The sequence below is a fragment of the Schistocerca piceifrons genome, chromosome 1 (assembly GCF_021461385.2).
Source record: "Schistocerca piceifrons isolate TAMUIC-IGC-003096 chromosome 1, iqSchPice1.1, whole genome shotgun sequence".
Taxonomy (NCBI): domain Eukaryota; kingdom Metazoa; phylum Arthropoda; class Insecta; order Orthoptera; family Acrididae; genus Schistocerca; species Schistocerca piceifrons.
The window spans coordinates 206,845,103-206,868,688 of record NC_060138.1 but is presented as its reverse complement, the minus strand read 5'-3'; positions in this window follow the sequence as shown (position 1 = coordinate 206,868,688).

The window sequence follows — 23,586 nt, the reverse complement described above, 5'->3', positions numbered from 1 at the left end:
AAACGCCGTATATATGTGCACTAATCACTTCTGGATATCTGATGCTGGATTAATCCGAAACGCGTCTTGCGATGCAATCAACCCAAATGCAAAAATACTTATTGTTTTAATTTCAAATCTGACACTGGATAACAAAAAACAAAAAAATTCTTTATCGTGTGACATAACTACAAATTAATGGTTTTCAAATTTTTTTCCTGTAATTATACAGTAAAACGTTGCTTCTTGGCGAATTTCATGATTCTAGGCCTCTGGGAAGTATCCTGTAAGTGTTTTTGAGTGAGTTTGCGAGTATTGGAATATGTGACATACATGGCGGTATCTTCGGATTGCATTGACTTGGAAGCTTCAATTTTTTACACCGCTGAGGGACCATAGATTTCATAATGTGACATAAATTTTAATATAATTAACGTTCGGACAGACGGACGGACAACAAAAGGACTCCGTTTTTACCAACTGATGCACGGAATCCTAATAACAAAGGTTTTATATGATTAACGTTAAATAATTAAGACATTAAACTATTTGTAAAGCAATTAGACGCTTGCAACTGTTTTATACCTTGGAGTTCCATTCTTCAAAGAATCAGGTGTAGGAGATTACTGGTAATAAAACTAGGTGAACAGAGAGAAACTACACGACACACTTAAGTTTTGTTACCTCCACAAAGTAACTAAAGCCTTTATTTACTCAAGTAGGCAGTTACATGTGACCCCCTATGTGTGTCCCTTCCCATTAAAAAACTGTTATACTCTTACAAGGAGAGGCCCCCAGTGATGGGGTGGATTTCTCGAAATTAAGTATACAACGATGTAGGTAGGGACCCAGGTATCACACACTGCAGCCATTCACGCTGATGGGCCCTCGTTTGCGAGTAATTAACGAAAAAAGAGTTCGGAATTTTGCGTGATCCTTAATAGCGTTAAGGTAGCCGAGTTTTATACTGTGGTCTTTCGGTGCAATGGGTAGGACAACAGCTTTATATGCTACAGGTTCTGGGTCCGAATCTCCTCAGTTTCTATAGCTTTATTTTTAAATCCTTATCGAAATGACTTTGATCATTATTTTTCTTCAGTTAATTGGTTTAAATGTAATTTCTAATTTCCATTCCTTTGTCACATTATTACAATCACTGTATAAACTTTTTTCATTTCTTATTTTTTCTTTGTATCAATCTTTTTTCCAATCAGATATTTTGTGAATATGAATTTTATTATATTTATCTACTCTATATTCAATTATTTGAAAATTCCAATCTATCAGTTATTTATATTGACTGTGCAGTAGTGGAAAAATGTACTTTTCGTTACCGGATCTGCAATTTTTTTTTGTCGTGGTAATCGTCATACAGGCATTTCAAACATAACCTAAATACCTATTGCACTATGGAAAAAATAATCCATACGAAGATTTAAATAAAAGAATCGTTTATAAATTCAACTAAACTCAAACCAAATGAGAAATTGATATAATGAACGCAATAATGTGGACGAAAACACAGGGCGATAAAACAAAAGAAATAAAATAAAAATTAATACATTACATTAATTAAAAACACACGAAACACACGAACAAGTCGAAAAAGAGTGATAGGAAGAAACATGGTAGCAAATGAAGTTGTTGAAATTATTATTAAAATGATGTGTCAATGGAAAGGAAATAAAAAAATTACATTTAAATCAATTAATTTTATCAAAATGATGCTACAAGTCGTTTGGATAAAGACCGAAAAATAAGAAAAGTTACTACACCTGGAGAGAATCGAAGCCGCAGCCTCCTGGATGTGTAGCTGCTATACTATGCCTTACTCCGCGCAACCAGACTTATCTTTTTTTGCAGTTTTTAACACTACTGAGTGTCACACAAAACTCATCGTTACATGAAGGAGGTGAGTGCTGTCTGGATTCGACCCGTGGAAGTTTTGAGTAGATTCTGTCGGTCGCCTCAGTGTTGTTTTTCATGTGCCAACACGCACTCATCTAGGCACTGATGGGCTGGATGAGAGTGTCAGCCTCAGTTACGCCATTCACGAATGGGAAGAACACGAATAAAACGCGTTTATAATAAAACAGACTGATTTCAACAGTCATATGTCCACCTGTAGATTTAGTTATCTTGTTAAGACAAAAAGCGCAGATGATGACGTTAACAGAGAAGTGGTCACGTTACATTCATATCGTAAATACATATTCAGCAGTGTTTACGTAAATTACAGTGTCTTTTCGTAAATGTCGGAGACAGCTACAATTTCAGCTCATGTTACTTGTAGCTGAAGTAGCCCTATCGAAAATTTTATTCAATTTCCCTTTCAGGAGTAATGATTCTGTCTATCATGTAATTAAAATAAAACTTTCGGACCATTACTACCTATGGCCGTGTATGCACTGAAGCAGGCCAAGGTGACGAGAGTGCTCTTTGTCTTGTTTGCACTGCATGGTACGTGCAATTTTACTGCTTTAATTTTTCACCACCGTTCGAATTAGCAAGCCGCCGAACTGACAGTTTCCGCTGTTTCAGGCACTACGAACTGTCTGAAACTTGTGCGGCCCTTAACACCGAGGATTCCATACCATGTGCCGCATAGTAAACCGTCTCTTGATTTGAGTAATAAAGTACTGCACCATCATAGAATGTAGCTTTTCACAGCTGGTGTCTGCTTCATTTACAGTGTGTTTGAAGGTAATTTTGTATAGTTTCTTCAATAATAAGAAATCTATGGCCTTCAGCGACAATGTACCCCAGCACAGAATTTAACTACATTAAATTTCCTACAAAAATGTACTGTTCTTTTTCTCCTGTAGCACAAGTAGTTTGTGTGTAGCAAGAATGAGAAAATGAATGTCTTGCACTCGGTATTTGAAAGCGTTGCGGGTTGCATCAGACCCATTGGTAGGGGCGTCGGCGTCACCATGTGCAAAAGTACTCCCTGTCGTTTCGTCTCCCATTGTAGTTGACAGCATTGGAGGCTGGAAGGCAAATACTTTTTCTCCTGTTTAGTGTTGTTACGAGGCCTATTAGGATATTTAAATGGCATGAGCAGTCTCAGTTCTCGAATGATGACTGCGAAGAGCACGAAGATGCTGTGTACTGAGGTGAGGCACAGTTTTCAGTATCCAAACACAGTTTGAAAGAAGCCACGTTGTGATTCTCCTTTCGGCTGGCTGATCGAATCGTGAAACAACATCCACATTTGTAGCACATTCGGATGTGACAGTGGTTCGATGTTGGACGCATCCGAGCGTGAGGCCAGGCATACTCGCCGTCAGCAATGTGGTCGACCACGTCGAACCACCACACATTGGGATCACCGTATTGTACACCAAACACATCGTAACCCCAACACATCTGCGCCTTCCATTTGAGAACAAGTAATGTACTTCTTGGAACATTCTGTGTCATCCCAGAAACTAACAGCATTCAGACTAATGAATTACCATCCCAGGCATAGGCTGCCGTTAGTACCACAACACTAATGCTATTACTTCTGTCGTCTCAGTATGGGGAGCCATCAGCTACGACTGCATATAACGGTCGATAGTGACTGAGGGAACTCTTTCCACACAACGTTTTAGTGGTTGGTTGGTTGGTTGGTTTGGGGAAGACCAGACAGCTTGGTCATCGGTCTCATCGGATTAGGGAAGGATGGGGAAGGAAGTCGGCCGTGCCCTTTCAGAGGAACCATCCCGGCATTTACCTGGAGTGATTTAGGGAAATCACGGAAAACCTAAATCAGGATGGCCGGACGCGGGATTGAACGGTCGTCCTTCCGAATGCGAGTCCAGTGTCTAACCACTGCGCCACCTCGCTCGGTCAACGTTTTAGTGGACATCCTGCCTGCTCATGTGTTAATACTCATGTGATCGTATTGTAGTGCCATTTTTCAACAGAACAATGCTCGTTCACAACTCTATGAACTGTCTACGTGATGATAAAGTGGTCCCATGGCCAGCAGCATCCCCAGAGCTGACCGCAATAGACCGTAGGCATCATCTGGGACGTCAGTTCCATTCTAGTCCCCACATCCATGGTATCAAGACCAATTGCAAGAGTTGTAGGCCAGCTTCCCTCAGGAGAGTCTATAACGGCTTTATGACACGCTACCCAATCAAATCTGTGCATCCGCACAGGTCAGAGGGAGTTCAGCAGCATCATACTGATAAGTGGGCATATAATGCCAAGTTATTTGAAAATTTGACTCCATTTTGTAATCCCTGAAATAACACCACATACCCTCTGAACCTGCGAAGTTTCATTTCGTTTGCTTCTTCACTTTTGGGGGCTTCACCATTTTTGTCAGGCAGTTTATATTATGTATTTTAAGACAGGCAACACAACTTTGGTTGCGTATCTTTAGGTACATGAAATATTTTTTTGGGCCACGTTCTTTTTTACTCATGTAACGGTAGCGATGCAGTAATGATACAAACGTTTGCTGGAACTATCTCAATGGTCTAGTGATATTCAAACGCAGCCAAACTGCATTACTGTAGTGACATTTGAGTATTTGGCAACATAAGGCCCTACTCCCAGATGTACTTCATCGAAACTGACGATTCGGAAGTCACGCTTGGAGAAAAACATAGCGATGGTGCAAAGATTTAGAGATCAATGGCCGGCAGCCGCTGAAAGTCCCAAAGCTTAAGGACCACGAGTCGCCCACCCCGTAGTGCTCTAGAAAGGAATGTTGTCTGCGAGACTTGAAAAACGATAGATAACAGTACTCTGAGTTCGTGAAATGAACTGAGAGTGTGTTTTCTACTGAGGAGTCAGTCGGAGTGGCGAGAAAGCAGAACTGAAATCGCATTTTTGCGACGCACGCTGACCAGCAAATCTACATCTAACCCAACGCGCAGGAGATACAGTCGCCACTGTTTGTAAAGGAGGCACACCCCGCGGTCGTATCTAATAGGTTGTTCCTACCAGAGCCAGGATAGTTGATCAAGATATTGGACCACCCACAACTGGCATACGCACAATTACCAACATTGCCTCATCAGTCCAATATACCAATACAACATCCCAGATCCCACATTAACTGGCTGTCCCTTTAGGTGATTAATTACGGACTAATGTCACGCAGCAGCGCTAGCAGCAATAGAAGCAGCACAATCTCAGTATCAGAAACAATAAAACTGACGCCAGTTGTTGTGGCAGATTGTTACACTGTTTAACAAACTGTACTACCAACCTTGTATCGTACGTTTTTCGTTATTTTGCAACTTATATTTAAAAATTGCTACAAAATTAAAAAGTAAATGAGTAGTAGAAAGCAGTGAAGTGAATGCATCTGAAGGGCTTCCCGTGCATTTCGCAAGATTGTGTCACTTTCCATGTTTAAAAGTATGGGACGAGTTTAGGACAGGGGGACAGATTTCGAGCACTTCATATTATACTGTAGTGTACTTCAGTGTCTGTAGCTCTGGATCACCAGTATACACTATGTCCGGCATGAAATTTCCTGTCGCCACGCTCCTCTGAAGCTATGTAGAAGGCTGTTGGAAGATAATACCGTTGTACTTTACGTCAGCAGCGCGTCTTCCAAAATGTAAGAGGCAGTCAAATAAAACAAGACAGATGGAACAAGGCAAGTAAATCTCTTATAATTTCAAACGTAAGCACTATATTTGTTAATACATTAAACCAATTGTTAGAGGAGATGATAATGCGTTCGTGAAAAAAGGTTTGCGATTGTCTACGGAACCATGATTGCACTCCGGCGATTAGCTCTTCGCGAAAAGCAAATAGACGACAATGAATGTCTTTCTTCAGAGCTCCAAAACTATGGAAATCGTTCGGGGAGAGATCCGGACCTTATGAAGGATGTGTTATGCTTCTCAGAAAAACTTCTGCAGCGTTCTCGAACCGCCGTCAGGATAATGCCCAGCTACATGTCGCCAAGTTTGTTTCGACTTCGCTGCGCGTGTGTCACTGGATGGCCCTTTACACATCGTCCACACAGTCCCGATCTCTCTCCTTGGGATTTTCATTTTTTCGAAGGAAGACATTCATGGCTGTGGATCTGCCTCGAACGAAGTGGTGCACACCTGGCTACAATCATGATTCCGTAGGCAACCACAAACATCTTTCCACGAGGGCATTAACTCTCTTGTCTCATACTGGGATAAACGTATTAGCAGTAATGGCGAATCCTTATGATATAATACACACTTTACTTAGTTTTTTTCCAACTGCCTCGTTTTCATTTGACTGCCACTAACATCTCGGACTAATTCTCGAACGAAAATTAAAATGGAAACGGCAGCTACTAGGCTTCAAATGACAATCCCACTATGGACCAAAACTACTAACTCTCCGAATATAGCTTCTACATCCTTCCTCCACAGACAACACCTACGAAGCCTTCATCCGACCAATATTTTCTTTTAAAAAAGTCATCAGTATTTCCGCTACACCAAAGTTTTCCAGCTTCACCGCAGTGCCAGAATCCGAAGCACTCCGCCTCATCTTCCTCATTAATCCACCATCCTCCTCGATGATCCTGTACGAACTTACTTATTTTCCTTCTTTCCTCTCCCACGCTGAACACCTCCAAATTTCCTAGACTTTCCGAAAACCTGGCGACCCTCGTTCCCTCCCCACTATTGTTTCATCCTTGACTACCAACCCTAGTACTCTGCTACGCGTGTACTAACTCATCTAGCCAGCGTTAGACTTACAGAATCTGCACATCATATACCAACGAAGCTTTATCACCTCCCCTTACCTGAACACGTAATTGATCCAGAGATCTAGTAATTCTTCCATTTCTAACAGAATACTCTTTTACTTACACATATCAATGGAACTCTTCACCCCAAATTTCTTCCTTCCCTTCCTCAAAAGACAGGGTTCGAGTCTTCCTCCCCAACTTTTACTTCCCACATCCTTTCTTAATCACCTCTTCACCTACTGGTAACTTCCTGTAACTCAGTCCAGTTAAGTACTCCGTATCAACAATTTGAAAGCATGTAAATATATTTCAAATTTTGTAGGAAACTAATGCTTGTTCGATGACGAATGTGGAAAGTGTTATACCATGAAACACGAATTCAGTATTTATCAGATTTTGTGCCGACCACATAACAAACAGGTGTTTGTGTGTTGTGTGTTGTGTGTGTGTGTGTGTGTGTGTGTGTGTGTGTGTGTGTGTGTGTGTATTGAACTGGGGACCTAGAAAGGACGGAGAGGCTTCGTTCAGCTATAGCCCTCAGTGGTTCACAACCCCACAACAGGCCACAGCAGTCCACCCACCCCACAACCAACCACCCCACACAGAACCCAGGATTATTGTGCGGTGCAGCCCCCAGTGGACTCCCCCCCCCCCCCCTCGGGAGGAACATCTCATACCAGACAAGTGTAATCCTAAATGTTTGGGTGGTAGAGTAATTATGGTGTACGCGTACGTGGAGACAGAGTTTGCGCAGCAATCGCCGACATAGTGTAACTGAGGCGGAATACGGGAACCAGCTCACATTCGCCGAGGCAGATGGAAAACCACTTTAAAAACCAGCCACAGGCTGGCCGGCACACCAGACCTCGAAGCTAACTCGCCAGGCGGCTTCGTGCTGAGGACCGGCATGCCTTCCCGCTCGGGAAGCATCGCGTTAGACTACGCGGATAGCCGGGTGGGCTAGCAAACAGGTACTAAAAGACTAAACTTTCGTTCCGTTCTGATCTGATATCAAGAGTATCGGTAGGGCCTATGTGGTGCAGTCCCCATGGTCATCAAAATACTTTTGGATTCGTATCAGATGTATTCGCAAATCGTGAATACGATATTACTTCACCTCTGTGGTTAACTGAAAACACATGAAAACTTGTGCCGGATCGGGATGATTAGGTCCCGGATTTGTCGCTTATCGTGAGCGGTCGACTTAAGCATTTCGGCTATCCGTGCACGCCTCCTTCACCGATCCGTATGTCGTTGTGTCAACGTCTCACAGTGCTAACACACCGTTCGTGTGATTCCCAAATACGGAGAGACAGTGTTCTTTATCGTCAGTTTGCCTTGTTTAGGCATGAAATATCCTTCGTGAAGTGTCTGTGTTTGACTGTGCCTATATAGTCCTCCAGACATGCCCCTCACTTCATTGACAAGATATCACTTAAAACACGAGTTAAATCTGCGTCAGATAACAGTGGAGCCCCCTGAAAACTTTCGTGTCATATACTGCTTAACTCTTTAAAGTCTTGAGAATATGATGATAGTCATTAAACTGACGTCATTCTCTGAATTTTAATAACTCTGTGAAGTGGAGGTAAACAAACTTACCGCTACGCCAGACGAGAAGCCCGGCCATCGATTTTTACTGCTGCCCGTGAAAGCTGGGACGGGATCGCTAGTATCTTATAAATGCTCTCGTCTGAAGGACATGTAATGGTGCATATCAGGGTTTCGTAGTATGTACACGGACAGAATTGTTGAACTCACCAGTAATGCGTACAGCCCAGAATAATTTCTAATTCACCCGCCAAGTCAGACTACTCTGCTAAATGGTGTTAATCGCAATCTTCCTGGTGTGAGTATAGATTTTTTTTTCAGTTTTATTTAGATAACAAGTTCAGTAAAGCACGTCAAAAGAAGGAGCCTCAGAAAAACGGAAAAAAACTAATACGAATTGATCAGAGCAGTACACAGTTATGAATAAGTGTGCCTATTTAAAGCCGGCTGGTGTGGCCGAGCGGTTCTAGGCGCTTCAGTCTGGAACTGCGCGACCACTACGGTCGCAGGTTCGAATCCTGCCTCGGGCATGGATGTTTGTGATGTCCTTAGGTTAGTTAGGTTTAACTAGTTCTAAGTTCTAGGGGACTAATGACCTCAGCAGTTGAGTCCCATAGTGCTCAGAGCCATTTGAACCTACTTCTTAAAAATGTTAATTGTCTAGGAAAAATTGTTAGTGACCCATGTGATAACCATCTAAATTAGTTTAGGAACCTCTGTCTAGTCTAACCAGCGTCTGGTTTGAATTCGAGATAAAATTATTTAGTAAGTTACAACGTTTTAGTTGTTTGTATCACAAAATAAGTTGTATTTTCTTTAGGTTTTTGTTTCAACCACATGTTATTTCTCAAACTTACGCCCACGGCAATTTAATTACATGCAATGGCGTCAGACTCAATCGAGATGTCTCAGAAGAGCTATAAATCACTTTTGAAAAAAGTAGGTTGTTCACGTAATTACGTTAAGATAGTAAGCAAATTCCTGAAAACGCCGAAGGCAATTATCTCGCAACGGCTGATTCAGAGATGTTGTAGAAGTTTGCTAATATGTCACTACATACTGCAGTGACAAAAATGCATTAAAACTTTGTTTCCTAAATTCAAGTTATTTCGCAAAATGTGAATTACAAATATTCTTTTCCTCTGAAAGCAAAACCAGTATTTTTGAGATCACTTAATTCCATATCAATTTTTTAACGTAAGCCGACACTTTAATAAATGTACATTAGATCCCACTCTTTTTGAAATACTGCTTGAAGTACTACGTTTAGCATTATTATGAACACTTTTTGTGGTGTCTTATTACGTGCCTATTCACCATACATTCGGTAATCCGCTTTTAATGTTGAAATAAATTTTAAAAAATCAGAACTCAACTATTCTTTTGGCTTCTTCTTTTCTCTCCTCTTTTTCTGTTGTTTTCTTGTTAGCCATTTACTGAATTCTTATTTTCTTTAGATACAGCTTACGGGGACAGTAGCGTTATGAGTGCGTGAAAACTCTTACTATCCCCAAACCTACTCACAGACCTCTTCTATTCAAAATAAAATATAGTACCACCGCCACTTCTACATTAATCTCAGAAAAAATTGTTTCCCCTCTCAGGGGTTGGCTACCAGCCTATTTAAAAGCCCAATTTTACTGTGAAGAAAGGACACTACTCATAAGGCTGAATAAAGGTCCAGAAAATCCTGTTCTGTTCGCTTAACGGCCAATAATGATAAATTATCTCAAGAACGCCATCTGTCCCAGGACTCCCAGAAAATAGCTTGGAATTTACCTGAACCATCACTCAAAATCTGGCAAAATAGGGAAAGGATACAGCAGAAAATATTGTCAGAGCTAGTGAGATCGTAGCTCGTACTCTGTGCACCTGTTCACGGCATCAGTAATACAAATCATGAATCGGACGCACTCCGTTACCTTAGAGCGCTTCGAGCAGATCTTCCATCCTCAATAATGGAATTAAGTGTTGATCTATGCTACTATACCACAAAATTCAACGGCAGATACAATATTGCCTCGTCCAATCACAATTCTCCACATTCTAAGGTAATATCCTGAATAAAATTAATCCAAGCTCATTATTATCTACACCTAGACTCCAAAAACTATTCACGTGCTTGCAACCGACGTGGTCATTCACTACCACCTCATGAATATCAGTTATGTTTGGATCGAACATTTGACTCACCGCCTGTTTCCATTTACTTGCGACTTGCGGTGCAGCATTGATTTTCTTCTAACAAGGTAAATATAGGATGCTACCTCCAGACAATAATGCAGATACAGCGGTGGAAATGCTAGAACAGCCACTCCATTAAGTCAATGTAGGTCCCATTAGTAGACCATTAAACGGATAAAAGAACAGCGAATTTCGTGCCTTGCAATGAGTGCATATTTCATAAAAACCATCGGTCGCTGCTATGACGGCCAGCTGCTTCTCATTTGCTGCTCTTTGGGGCCGCCATGTCTGCTTGGCAAGTAGAAGGCACGTTTATCTCTCTACGGCCGCCTAGGTTACTCACTATACATCTCTAACTACGGTTTGCATACAAACATTAGTAGAACATAACCATACAAAAAAATAAACACAAGATACAAAAAAATTTAACCCATATGATAAGAAGTAATAAAGGAAGGTGAACAGAGAAAACGTGACACGCCAATAAAGAATATTTTGGCGAGCTACTAACAGCAGGAAGCGCTAGTTATCCACGAGGTCCCACTCCATTCCATGTAAACACAGCCCGCTCCATTATGAAGCCGCCACCAGCTTGCACGGTGCCGGTGTTGACAACTTGGATCCATGGCTTCGTGGGGTCTGCACCACACCTGAAACCTACCATCAGCTCCTCATGTGACCAGACCACGGTTTTCCAGACGTCTAGAGTCCAACCGATATCAAGAGGCACTGCAGAGGATGTCGTACTGTTAGCAAAGGCATTCGCGTCGGTCTTCTGCTCCAACAGCCCATTAACGCCAAATTTCGCCGCATTATCGTAGCAGATACGTTCGTCGTATGTCTGTCACTGATTTCTACGTTTATTTCACACAGTGTTGCTTTTCTGTCAGCAATGACAACACCACGCAAACGTTGCTGCTCCCACTCTTTAAGTGAAGGTCGTTGGGCAGTGAGTTGTCTGTGGTGAGAGATAATGCCTGAAATTTGGTTTTCTTGCCACACTTTTCCGGTTTCGGAGTACTGGATTCCTTAATGATTTCCGAAACAGAAACTCGCATACGTCTAGCTCTAAAAGCCATTCCGCATTCAAAGTCTTAATTCCCGTCATGCTGCGGCGGCGCGGATACTTCGTCACTTACGACGAACCTGCACCTACCTGTGAACATTGTCTCAGCATATCATCAGTAGGGAAGCCGAGCGAAACCTTCTGTACTTCGACGTGAACCAGGCTGGCGTTAAAGTCACTAATCTACGTTTCGGGAGAAAGTTTTCACACGAAATGAAAGGTTGGAAATTTTGTCCTTAATTAACATATTCTGAAACTTAGTTGAACAAGTATCACTTCCAAGCCCGTGTTAGTCTTAACACAGTCACTCCCAATCCGTTTCACTCACGTTAGCAAGTTTATGGCGTTGCATTTCCCGAAATGTAATAGCTACAAAAATACGGTTTGTTTTTGATTGAGAATGCTCGCCAAATATTGAGGCTGTCGGTACCTGGTGCAGTCACAGGTTTTAGCCACCGACCTGCTCAATACGCCACGCGGAATTTATGTCTTTTCCCTTCACAAAATTCGCTTAAAAATTATGAAACTGCTACACACCCATCGGAATAATTATGCCGTCACTGTACCACACGTTTGATGTATGAAACACTGCTAGATCGGGCAACTTATCGTTTCCATCGGAACTACTACTACACACGTCCGAACTGTTTCATGGCTAGACTCCCACTCCTCTCTAGAATACTCTGTCTTCTCTATCAGCAGAGAAAGGCGCGCGAAGAATATTGCTTTACCATTGGTCAGTTTACTCAACAGCCAATCGCAAAACAACATTCTCCCGCGTCAGTCCGCGCTTTTCATCAATAATCAATCGCAAAATAGTAAACCTAACGACTGCACTTTTTACCGACGTAATTATCTAATATGCTGAAGTTCTGCTTATGCACAAAGTTATTTACTATTGTTATTTATACCTGAATTAACTTTCCCTTTGCCATAAACTTACTTTACAAATCTATTCTACAAAAATCTCCTTTGTCCACATCCTTACTTCTTCGAAATGTTCCCACACTAAATCCCACTACATAATTCGTTAAACAATTACGTTCACATTAACCTTAAACCACACTCACGGATCATTGATACTGCTAAAACACATTTATAACATTTTACATACACAAAAAGACATAATAACACTTTATGAAAATACTAGAACAGTTAATGAAAACAGTCTATTACTTTAGTGCACTCTAGTGGGCACAATCGAAACTAAATCACAGTCCCCTATCCAATACTGTCCTTTATCGGCTGATACATAAACAACGTGCGCGTCCAGTCTCGCGTCACCATCTGTCACTATCCAGCTCTGAGACACATCTCCCACTTAACCGCCTCCAAGGCAGGATCGGTATACGGCGCTACGCCTCAATGCGGCCATAATCACGTCGGAAACCTTTTCACAGAATCACCTGAGTACAAATGACAGTTTCAAGAATGCATTGCCTTTTTATATATTGTGTACGCGACTCTACCACCTCCTGTATATGTGCATGTCGCTATTCGTTGGATTTTGTCAGCTCAGTGTATAAGTCCGCAGTATTGTTTCGTAAGGACAAGCGCGGATCCATCCGGTGCAAGACAGGAGAAGCGTCAGGGTCGGCGCTTTGCTGTTGTGGCCAGCGTTTCTGGCTGGGAAGCCTGGCGCGTAAATATTGATTGCGCACCAGCTGCGGCTCTGTTGGCTGTAATTACTGCAACTTGGCCCGTTCCGGCTGGCGGCGCCCACATAATTAACACGTCTCGGCGCCTGCGACTAGCGGGGCGTCATGTCGCGCTTTGTCCCGCTGCAAGAAGCGCCGGCCACAGCCGCAGCGAGCTAGCATACAGGCCTTTCTGCACACGCGCCCCCGTCCGCTCCTGGGAAGCCACTGTGTACCACACTTTCATCCAGTCTCCAACGACAAGGCGCTGTACACCGACATGTTCGTCGACTCCCGGAAGGTGTTTCGCGCTGCCGCCTAATGGACAAAATATGTACACACGGGACACCAGAGCACCTTTGTAATGGGATCGAAGGCTGCATGGAACAGATCACAGTATGTGATTCTTAACGAGAAGAAATCATCAGACATAGCATTAACTTCTAACATACTCCAAGGAAATACATAGGGGTCCAAAAAAAAAAAAAAAAATGTATCCACTGTTTAAAAGTCCATAACTTGCAAACTAATTGACGGAGTTGTCTCATTTTTGTTGAAAGTCCAACTTCAAGATATCACTGTAGATATTCGAAATGGTCATTAAAATCCACACACAAACGATGCCGCCGAACTGCAGCACGAACTACTGACTGCAACGTGTTCAGTTGGATATTTGCACATGAATGTACGATGGATTCTCGAAGTTCATCCAATGTGCGTGGCTTTTGTCGATAAACGACGTTCTTTAGTGTTCTCCACAGGTAAAAGTCCAGAGGAGTTAGGTCTGGGGAACGTGGTGGATACTCCACAGCACATCTACGGCCTGTCCATCTTCCTGGTAGATTTTCGTCGAGATACGTCCTAACACGATTTTGATAGTGGCCTGGGGCACCATCTTGTTGAAAGTAAACTCTTCCGTCTCCATACAAGTCTCGGATGGCAGGTAAAATGGATGTCTGAAGCTTCTGAAGGTACACGTCACTACCTCACTAGTAACTGTGCCGTCAAAGAAGAATGGCCCAATCAAGCCCCAGTACGACAGCCCACACCACACATTTACTCCTGGCAAATTCATGGTTCAAATGGCTCTGAGCACTATGGGACTCAACTGCTGAGGTCATTAGTCTCCTAGAACTTAGAACTAGTTAAACCCAACCAACCTAAGGACATCACAAACATCCATGCCCGAGGCAGGATTCGAACCTGCGACCGTAGCGGTCTTGCGGTTCCAGACTGCAGCGCCTTTAACCGCACGGCCACTTCGGCCGGCTTTTAAGAAGTAGAACAGAAAACACACAGAGAGAAATAAATAAAGGCAGTAGCTAATTGAGTATTGAAAGCACGTCTAGTGCATAATTAACTGGTTGTCTTTAAACGTTCTTAATAGCTTTGTCTACATGGACGTTCGGATTTTCAGCGGCCCAGTAGATGCAACTGTGGCGATATACTGTACCACTGAGTTTGAACTGTGCCTCGTCAGACCACACAGTCATCTCTGCAAACTCTTCATCGTTGCGCACCATGTTAGTAAACTACTCGTAGTACTCCATTCTACGATCTGGGTCGTCCTCGTTCATTGCGTGTAGCAATCGTGGGATGTAGCACTTCCACTTTGCTGCCTTCAAAATTCGCGGAACACTTGCTCGGCTCACTCCAGTTTCACGGGCACATTGTCTCACAGACTTCCGTGGTGAGCGACCGAATTGTTGTAACACACGACGGTAGTTAGCTGGACTTGTTACTGTTACAGGTCGTCCAGATCGTTGTTTGTGTACATCTTTAACACAGCCTTCGGCTTCAAATTTGTCTCGAATGCGACGAATCGTTAAACGTGTCGGTGGCTCTGTTTGATACTCATTTCGCCATTGCCATTGAACCTCATTAATGTTTTCGTACTTAAAATACCACTTCAAAGCTGAATTCCTTTCATCGAATGCAAGACTTGCGTCAGCCATGTTTACTCGAGTAACTAGGTGCAACTAAGAACAAAACACTGACTATCTGGCGACTGTCATCTGACAAAACAAAACAACGCAATACAACGCTTGTGTGGCGATTGCCGGAACTACAAACTATTACACAACCAAAGATGAGACAACTCCGTCAATTAGTTTGCCAGTTATGGACTTTTAAACAGTGGATACAGTTTTTTGGACCCCTCTGTATTATCGGAGCATTACTGTTCACAATTTATGCCGGGTGATCCTTACTAACGTTTAAAAATCCCCGAAGCGACGTATGTGGGGCTAAGACATCTAATTCAATACAAGAAACATGAGGTCGCAAATGTCGGGAGATACCCTAAGAGTGTATGACAACATGTGACGTACGAAAGTATGAGAACATGTGACGTACCAAATGATACACATCATCACACGTGCAGCGGTTGGACTTGAGAGTGAGTGGATATACTTTCATTCGAGCAAACGGTTCCAAATTTTTAACACCTTCTGGATATGTGACCTGTGAACGTAGAAGATACAAAATTATTGTCCTCACTGTAACCAAGTAAAATCTGTTCTTCTCTTCTGTTTCTTTCCCCTTTACCCTGCGTTTCTCGTTTACAGGCATTATTTAGAAATGAAAACGTAGCTCATTTTCTGGTAACGACGCAGTTCGAAAGCATATATCCACTTACATTTGACGCCGGCCGGAGTGGCCGAGCGGTTCTAACGCTACAGTCTGGAACCTCGCGACCGCTACGGTCGCAGGTTCGAATCCTGCCTCGGGCATGGATGTGTGTGATGTCCTTAGATTAGTTAGGATTACGTAGTTCTAAGTTCCAGGGGACTGATAACCTCAGTAGTTAAGTCCCATAGTGTTCAGAGCCACTTACATGTGACGCAATAGGGTAGGTTATTGTTGTAGTGTAGTAAGCAATAAACCAGCGGAGACAACGAGACCGGTAAAATAAACCTTACCGCAATGTAAACACGTAATTGTCTAGCACAATGAAAAAAATGCTGCCTACCATATGAAAGACTCGCACCCTGAGCAACGCGAGCTGAAGTCGCTCACGTAGTCACAGAGCACACCGACGTGAACACTTAACTTGGGTTGGGATGATCAGAAGCGACAAACAGACAGGCTCAACCGCAGTACATGCGGCGAGGTACGTCAGTTGGTGACGTCACATATTATACATTTTTGCCATTCACTTTTGGCATATTTCCCGACATTTGTGGCCCCATGTGTCTTATATTAAGTTGCTTATCTCAGCCTCCTCTCCGTCGCTACGGGGGTTTTTAAACCTGGCGTCGTTGCGGGCACGTGACGCGACGACTACAGTATGTAAGCGGAGCATACACGGACACGGGATCACCCTAGCGAAGATATGGGCTGCAAAAGGGGAAAGCTATTGAGGTAACCGACTGTGACAAAGGGCTGATAACTATTACGCAGATCCTGTGAACGAGTGTCTCGAAAACGGCGAAGCCGGTCGAATGCTCGCGTGCTGTCCGGCCGTTGTGGCCAAGCGCTTCTAGGCGCTTTAGTCTGAAACCGCGCGACCGCTACGGTCGCAGGTTCAAATCCTGCCTCGGGCATGGATGTGTGTGATGTCCTTAGATTATTTAGGTTTATGTAGTTCTAAGTTCTAGGGGACTGATGACCTCAGAAGTTAAGTCCCATAGTGCTCAGAGCCATTTGAACCATTTTGAATTTGAGCCTGTACTAAATTGAAACTGTTTGTAAAGAGAACATGATTATGGTTATGCAGTGTACAAGTGCGGTACGTACTGTATGCAGTGCGGTACGTACTGTATGCAGTGTACAAGTGCGGTACGTTCTTTATGTCAAAAATGGATGTCACTAAAGTCAAAGTTTGTGAAAACCGTTTGCTATCTTATTTGTCCAATATTTATTTCTACACAACTTTGGAAGTAGTATAACTGGGGACATGAACAAAGGGCTTGTTTCCTTCACTAACAAGGGAGAGAGCCACATGGAGCTGGCAGTGAAAAGCGACAGAGACTAAGGTCCACGTCCACAACAAGCAGCGTCTCGCTTTGTGCTTTGTTTATGATCCTGGCATAAGCTCACTGGAAATAATACGCTTTTAACACGTTTGCGCCAGCACTGAGAATTGCGTTTCTCGCTGTGTGAGTAGCGCGCATATTCATGCTTTCCTTCCTCTGGAGGCGCTGCTTTTCCTTTTTCTCGCCCTTGGCCGGCGGTCGTATTCGAACGCCCTAAGCTGGTATTGTAATATATTTACCTTTCATTTTGAAAATGGCGTAAGTTCATTATTTTAAAACAACGAGAGATGACCTAAAATCATTTTACAATAATCTCATTTATTCAGAAAGCTCTCTCGTTGAAGTGTCACACAGGACTGTATCCACAGCTGTTCGTTGTGCCTGCTGATAGGTAATACGCCATATGTTATTGTGTTGCTGGTAGTAAAATTGGTCGAGTCATGCGTTAGCCATCGGTGGTACACGCAGATAGATGGGAGAATCTAGCGTAAATAACCAGTGGTACACGACGGCCTGGGCGTGTTTCAGCTCAATGGTAAATTACAAGAAATAGCAGCATTTGGGGTCTAAAAATTCGCTCGACTGCACCACTTCCCGATAAAATTTCCACTTCTGTAATGTTACGTTGCAGAGGAGTAACTTTAGGTCACTGTGAATGTAAGGTTCCGAAGAGAGAGATCATGCATTACGCTCTCAATCAGACGCTTTCGGAAGAAGTTTCCACAGAGCGAGTTAAAACTTGATGTTCTCGAGAAGCAACAAGTCTCACCCCTCGATATTTATTGGACACTCTTGAGACGGCATAGTCCTCAGTCATTCATGTATTATGAAGTATTCAGAAAGACTAGACAATTGTCTAGTTTTTTTTATCTGTACACAAAACGAAATCAAATGTAATTAGTAAGCACCTTAATCACAAACCAAACTAAATAAACTCATTCAAATGTTCAAATGTGTGTGAATTCCTAAAGGACCAAACTGCTGAGGTCATCGGTCTCTAGACTTACATACTACTTAGACTAACGTCAGCTAAGAACACCACACACACACACACACACACACACACACATGTCTGAGGGAGGACTAGAACCTCCTGCGGGAAGGGCCGCGGAATCCATGACATAACGCCACAAACCGCGCGGCCACTCCACGCGGTATAAACTCATTTTTCGTTGCAAAGAACGTGAACAAAACCTATCGGCAGAAGCAGAGCAAAGTCGTTAATTTCTTAATACACAAAGCAAAATCTTTAAATTTAGATTCCCTAGCTAAATAAATTCAATATTTGTTTGTATTCCTAAACATAATAAGATTGTGCCGCTTAATTCTGTCACTGACGTGAACTCCCGAAAATACATATGAAAAAAAACCTAACAGTGCCATCTGTTAGTTCTTTGCTGTACTGTGAAACTAACAAGTCTATTTATTGGTTCTTTAGTGTAGTACACCATGACGTTTAAACATCCAAACTACTAAGCTGAGCAAACGACTTAGATTAAACTTCAAATAACGATATACTTCGTCTTTTTTTTCTTGCGTTTCGATTTTCATGAAATAAAACATATACGTTGCCCCAAGCTACGTTGAAGTTACGTGTGAAAACTCCATGAAAATTCATCAAGTAGTTTTGGAAACTAGCGTGTTCAAACAGACAGATACACAAGATAGTTTCGCAGTTTTACCTAGCAGATAATGCAAGGAGTTCCACGAAGATATTCGCGAACGACGCTGTTGTATATGAAGAAGTCGCAGCACTAAAAAGTTGTGGCAAAATGCAGAAAGACGTTCAGAGAATCAGCGTTTGGTGCAGGGATGGGTAGTTGGCCCTCAAAATATACAAATTTAGGGAATTGCGGGCAAATAGACGCAAAGAAACATTGCTATATGATTACGTGATCGCTGAACAGCCTGTGGGTCCCTATTATATAATTGGAAGTACGCGTACGGAGTGATTTAAAGTCACGCTGCTACATAGGAACTGTACTTCATCTAAAAAGAAGACAGTTTACGAAATCCTCATTCGATCAATACTAGAGTAGTACCGGGCAATCTGCGACGCGCACGAGGTAGGACTGACAAAGAACTCAACAGAATTGCAGAGTCCTGCCATGTTGGGGAATTCTCTTGTACAGAATTCCAAGGTTAGTCAGCAACAAAGGAGTTAAAATTTCATCCAGGACGGACAGTAAACCGGAGGAGAGGCTGAAGCATAAGATTAGGACAACCGTGCAGCGTGACCTCACGGTTTGAGGCGCCATGTCATCGGATTGCGTGGTCCCTCCCGCCGGAGGTTCGAGTCCTCCCTCGGGCATGGGTATGTGTGTTGTTCTAAGAAAAGTTAGCTTAAGTAGTGTGCAAGTCTAGGGACCGAAGACCTCAGCAGTTTGGTCCCTGAGGAATTCACACACATTTGAACAAGAGTAGGACAGGTGAAAACTGATTGGGGAAAGCGACAGTTCTTTTAAATAAAATGTCAACATTGTGAGACGCAGTATGTGTGTCACACGGGAAGAAACTTTAAAATACGGTTTCAAGGGCATGATAAAGAGAATTGTTAGTCGGTAGTAGCAAAGCACATGTAGAATGAGCAGCATTCGTTAGCGTTATTATGCGACAAAGTAACCGTAATATTCCGAGGAGCCAAATGTTATGCCCACGCTGCTAATGGCAAATGGTTGGAAGGTGGCCAATGGATTTGTCACCGTAGGAATCTGCAGAGACAAGCAAAAGATAAGATGGCATTGGTGCACTTCAAATAAATGTAATTTACTCAGCTTGTACGAAAGAACTGCCACATTGTTAACAACTTGTGAAAAACGTGGCTAACCAGAAGCAGAACGCAACACGGGCTTGCGTCCAAGTTCACTGAATGTTAACCGGTCAACAACTCGGTGTAACGTTTGGCACTAACTAGTAATTTGGTGTTTCTTCATTGCTGGCACCAGCTCCGCTAGTATAGATAAGCTACTATCCTACAGAAAGAACGCATCACACATACATGAATGTATTACATGTAGAAGAAAGAGGTTCGTTGCTGTCAAATTTAGGGGAAATAGAAATATTTTGCGTGTTAAGAGAGGAATCTGTGAACGAGTTAAATGAAAAGACAGAAACGTCCTAGAGGTATTTCTCGTGAAAAGTAGCTACCAGCCTAAGCTCGTTAGAAGTTGTTACGTTAGTTTTCCTTTTGGTTATTCTCATCGGAGGCAAACATTGCCACTTAGGTGGAAGACTGTTTTTAGAATTCGCTATGAGTTGACACAGAAATGTTGGAGGATTTACTGCCTAAAGTCGCATCGACGAGGCTTTGTTATGAACGTAGTATGATAGTACAGTCTTGTTTGTGAGAGTGCTGCACGCGATCATGGGAAACATAAGGAAGAGTTTTCTGTGTTTGACGATTCATGTTTTCTGCGTACTTTTCATGTTGATAGTGCCTTATAACATGTTAACTTTAAGGTATATAATACTAAAAGGCTATACAGATTTACATTATGTGTTTGTTAGTATGTGTTGTGCTTCTTTATATTTTAGAACTTGAAAATGGGACAACGTAGTTCCGAAGCATGTTGCGCTAAATAATTCACACATTTTTGATAATTTATGTGTAATAATCTCATTACTGATTCACGGCATTTGACCTAGCAGTGATCGTACAAAATTTTTACTTTTCTGTTAAAACACCGGTACATTTCTTCTTACCAAACACTTACTTAGAGTTTCTTTATTTTGCTTTTAGCATTATTAACTGCACGTATGCTAATCTGCCCTGAGTTACGTATTTGCTTGTGACGTACTTTACGTGGATTACGTGCACAACGTGAGGACGAAATATGAAATGAACCTTACCTTCTTGACAGCTGGTGTTACTGGGACCATGGTTAGTGCTTGATAAGTACACCAATAAATACATGCCATACTTGCCATACGGCAGCTAAAACACCTACTTGGGCATCATCATTTGTTGCAGGTCGCGGTCGACCTTTCACATGTGGCTGAATAATAAGGTAACTATCCGGCAAACGGTCCGGACACTTGGATGATGCCGTCCAGGATACCGAGCAGCATACATAGCGCACGCCCGTTCGGCATTTCGATCACAATAGCCATACATCAACACGATCTCGACCTTTTCCGCAATTGGTAAACGGTCCATTTTAACACGGGTAATGTATCACGAACCAAATACCGTCCGCACTGGCGGAATGTTACGTGATACCACGTGCTTATACGTTTGCGACTATTACAGCGCCATCTATCACAAAGCGAAAAAAGTGGTCCAACATTCATATTTCTTTACGTACTACACGAATATGTAATAAAAAATGGGGGTCCATATTTAAAAAAACGCAGTTGATATCCGTTTGATCTATGGCAGCGCCATCTAGTGGGCCAACCATAGCGTCATCTGGTTTCCCCCTTCAAACTAGACGAGTTTCGTTGTTTGTAGTTTTTTCGTTAGGTGCTTATTTCGTGAGATATTTGGCCCGGTCACTATCAATGGACCACTCTGTATAACACAACTGCAATATTAATGTTTGTCTGTGAAATGTCAATTTTATTTGTGTAACAGATCGATTTCTTTAGGTGATGTAATCCGACTGTGAAAGGAGATGTTAGAGAAAGAGTAAGATACACGCAATATTTATTCATGCACTGAATTGCATTGTCTTCACATTCAAAGAGTGTCCTGACGTATCTTCGAGCTGCCCTTAAGAGCATGTGAAGAGTGTTCTCTGTGTTACGTGCAATTTGGTTGTGAGTTGTGGACAATTGGTTTGCTCTTCTCTTGAGGATTTTTTGGCAAATGACTAAATGAAGGAAGAAATGTACGTTTATTTGTTTTAAGTTGTAGAATATTATTTGTTACTTTGTCGGCACCAACTGTTGCTATACGGAACTAGCACTGCTTGGAAAACACACTGAGGTGACAAAAGACGTTGGATACCTCATACTAACGTGTCGGACCTCCTTTCATTCGGCGTAGTGCAGCAACTCTTATGTGGCATGGACTCAACCAGGCGTTGGAAGTCCCCTGTAGAAATACTGAGCCGCTGGCCGCTGTGGCCGAGTGGTTCTAGGCGCTTCAGTCCGGAACCACACGACTGCTACGGTCGCAGGTTCGAAACCTGTGATGTCCTTAGATTAGTTAGGTTTAAGTAGTTTTAAGTTCTAGGGGACTGATGACCTCAGAAGTTAAGTTCAAAAATGGCTCTGAGCACTATGGGACTTAACTGCTGAGGTCATCAGTCCCCTAGAACTTAGAACTACTTAAACTAACTAACCTAAGGACACCACACACATCCATGCCCGAGGCAGGATTCGAACCTGCGACCTTAGCGGTCGCGCAGTTCCAGACTGAAGCGCCTAGATGTTAAGTCCCATAGTGCTCAGAGCCATTTGATTTTGAATACTGAGCCATGCTGCCTCTATATATGTCCATAATTGCGGAAGTGTTGCCAGCGTGCACGAACAGACCTCTCGACTATCTCCTGAAAATATTCAAAGGGACACATCTCGGGCGATCTGGGTGTCCAAGTCATTCGCTCGAATTGTCCAGAATATTCTTCAAACCAATCGAAAATAGTATTGGTCTGGTGACATGGCGCATTGTCATCCACAAAAATTCTGTCGTCGTTTGGGAACACGAACTTCATTAATGGCAGCAGTGCTCTCCAAGTAGCCGGAAATAACCATTTACGGTCGATGACCGGTTTAGCTGGACTATAGGACACAAACCACTCCATGTAAACACAGTCCTCACCATTAAGGAGCCACCACCAGTGCCTTGTTAACAATTTGTAACCATGGCTTCGTGAGGTTTGCACCACACCCACACTCTACCATCAGCTCTTACCTACTAATCTGACCAGATCACGGTTTTCCAGTCGTCTGTGGTCCAGTCGCTATGGTAACGAGTCCACAAGAGGCACTGCAGGCGATGTTGTACTGATAGCAAGACACTCGCGTCGGTCATCTGCTGTCATAGTCCATAAACGCCAGATTTCGCCTCGCGCTACTAACGTAGACATTCGTCGTACATCCCACACTGATTTCTGCGGTTATTGCACGCAGTGTTGCATGTCTGTTAGCACTGACAACAGTATGCACACGCCGCTGCCCTCGGTTGTTAGTGAAGGCCGTCGGCCGTGGTGAGAGGTAGTCCCTGAAATTTGGTATTCCTGGCACACTCAAGACACTGTGGAAGCCGGAATATTGAATTCCCTAACTATTTCCGAAATCGAATGTCTCCATGGGTCTAGGTCCAACTACTATTCCGCCTCCAGTCTGTTAATTCCCGTCATGTGGTCACAATCACTGTGGAAACCTTTCCCATCAATCAGCTGAGTACAACTGACAGCTCCGCCAATGCACTGCCCTTTCATACTTTGTGTACGCAGTACTACCGGCATCTGTATACGGGGTTGGGTTGGGGGTTGTTTGGGAAGGAGACCAGACAACGAGGTCATCGGTCTCATCGGATTAGAGAATGATGGG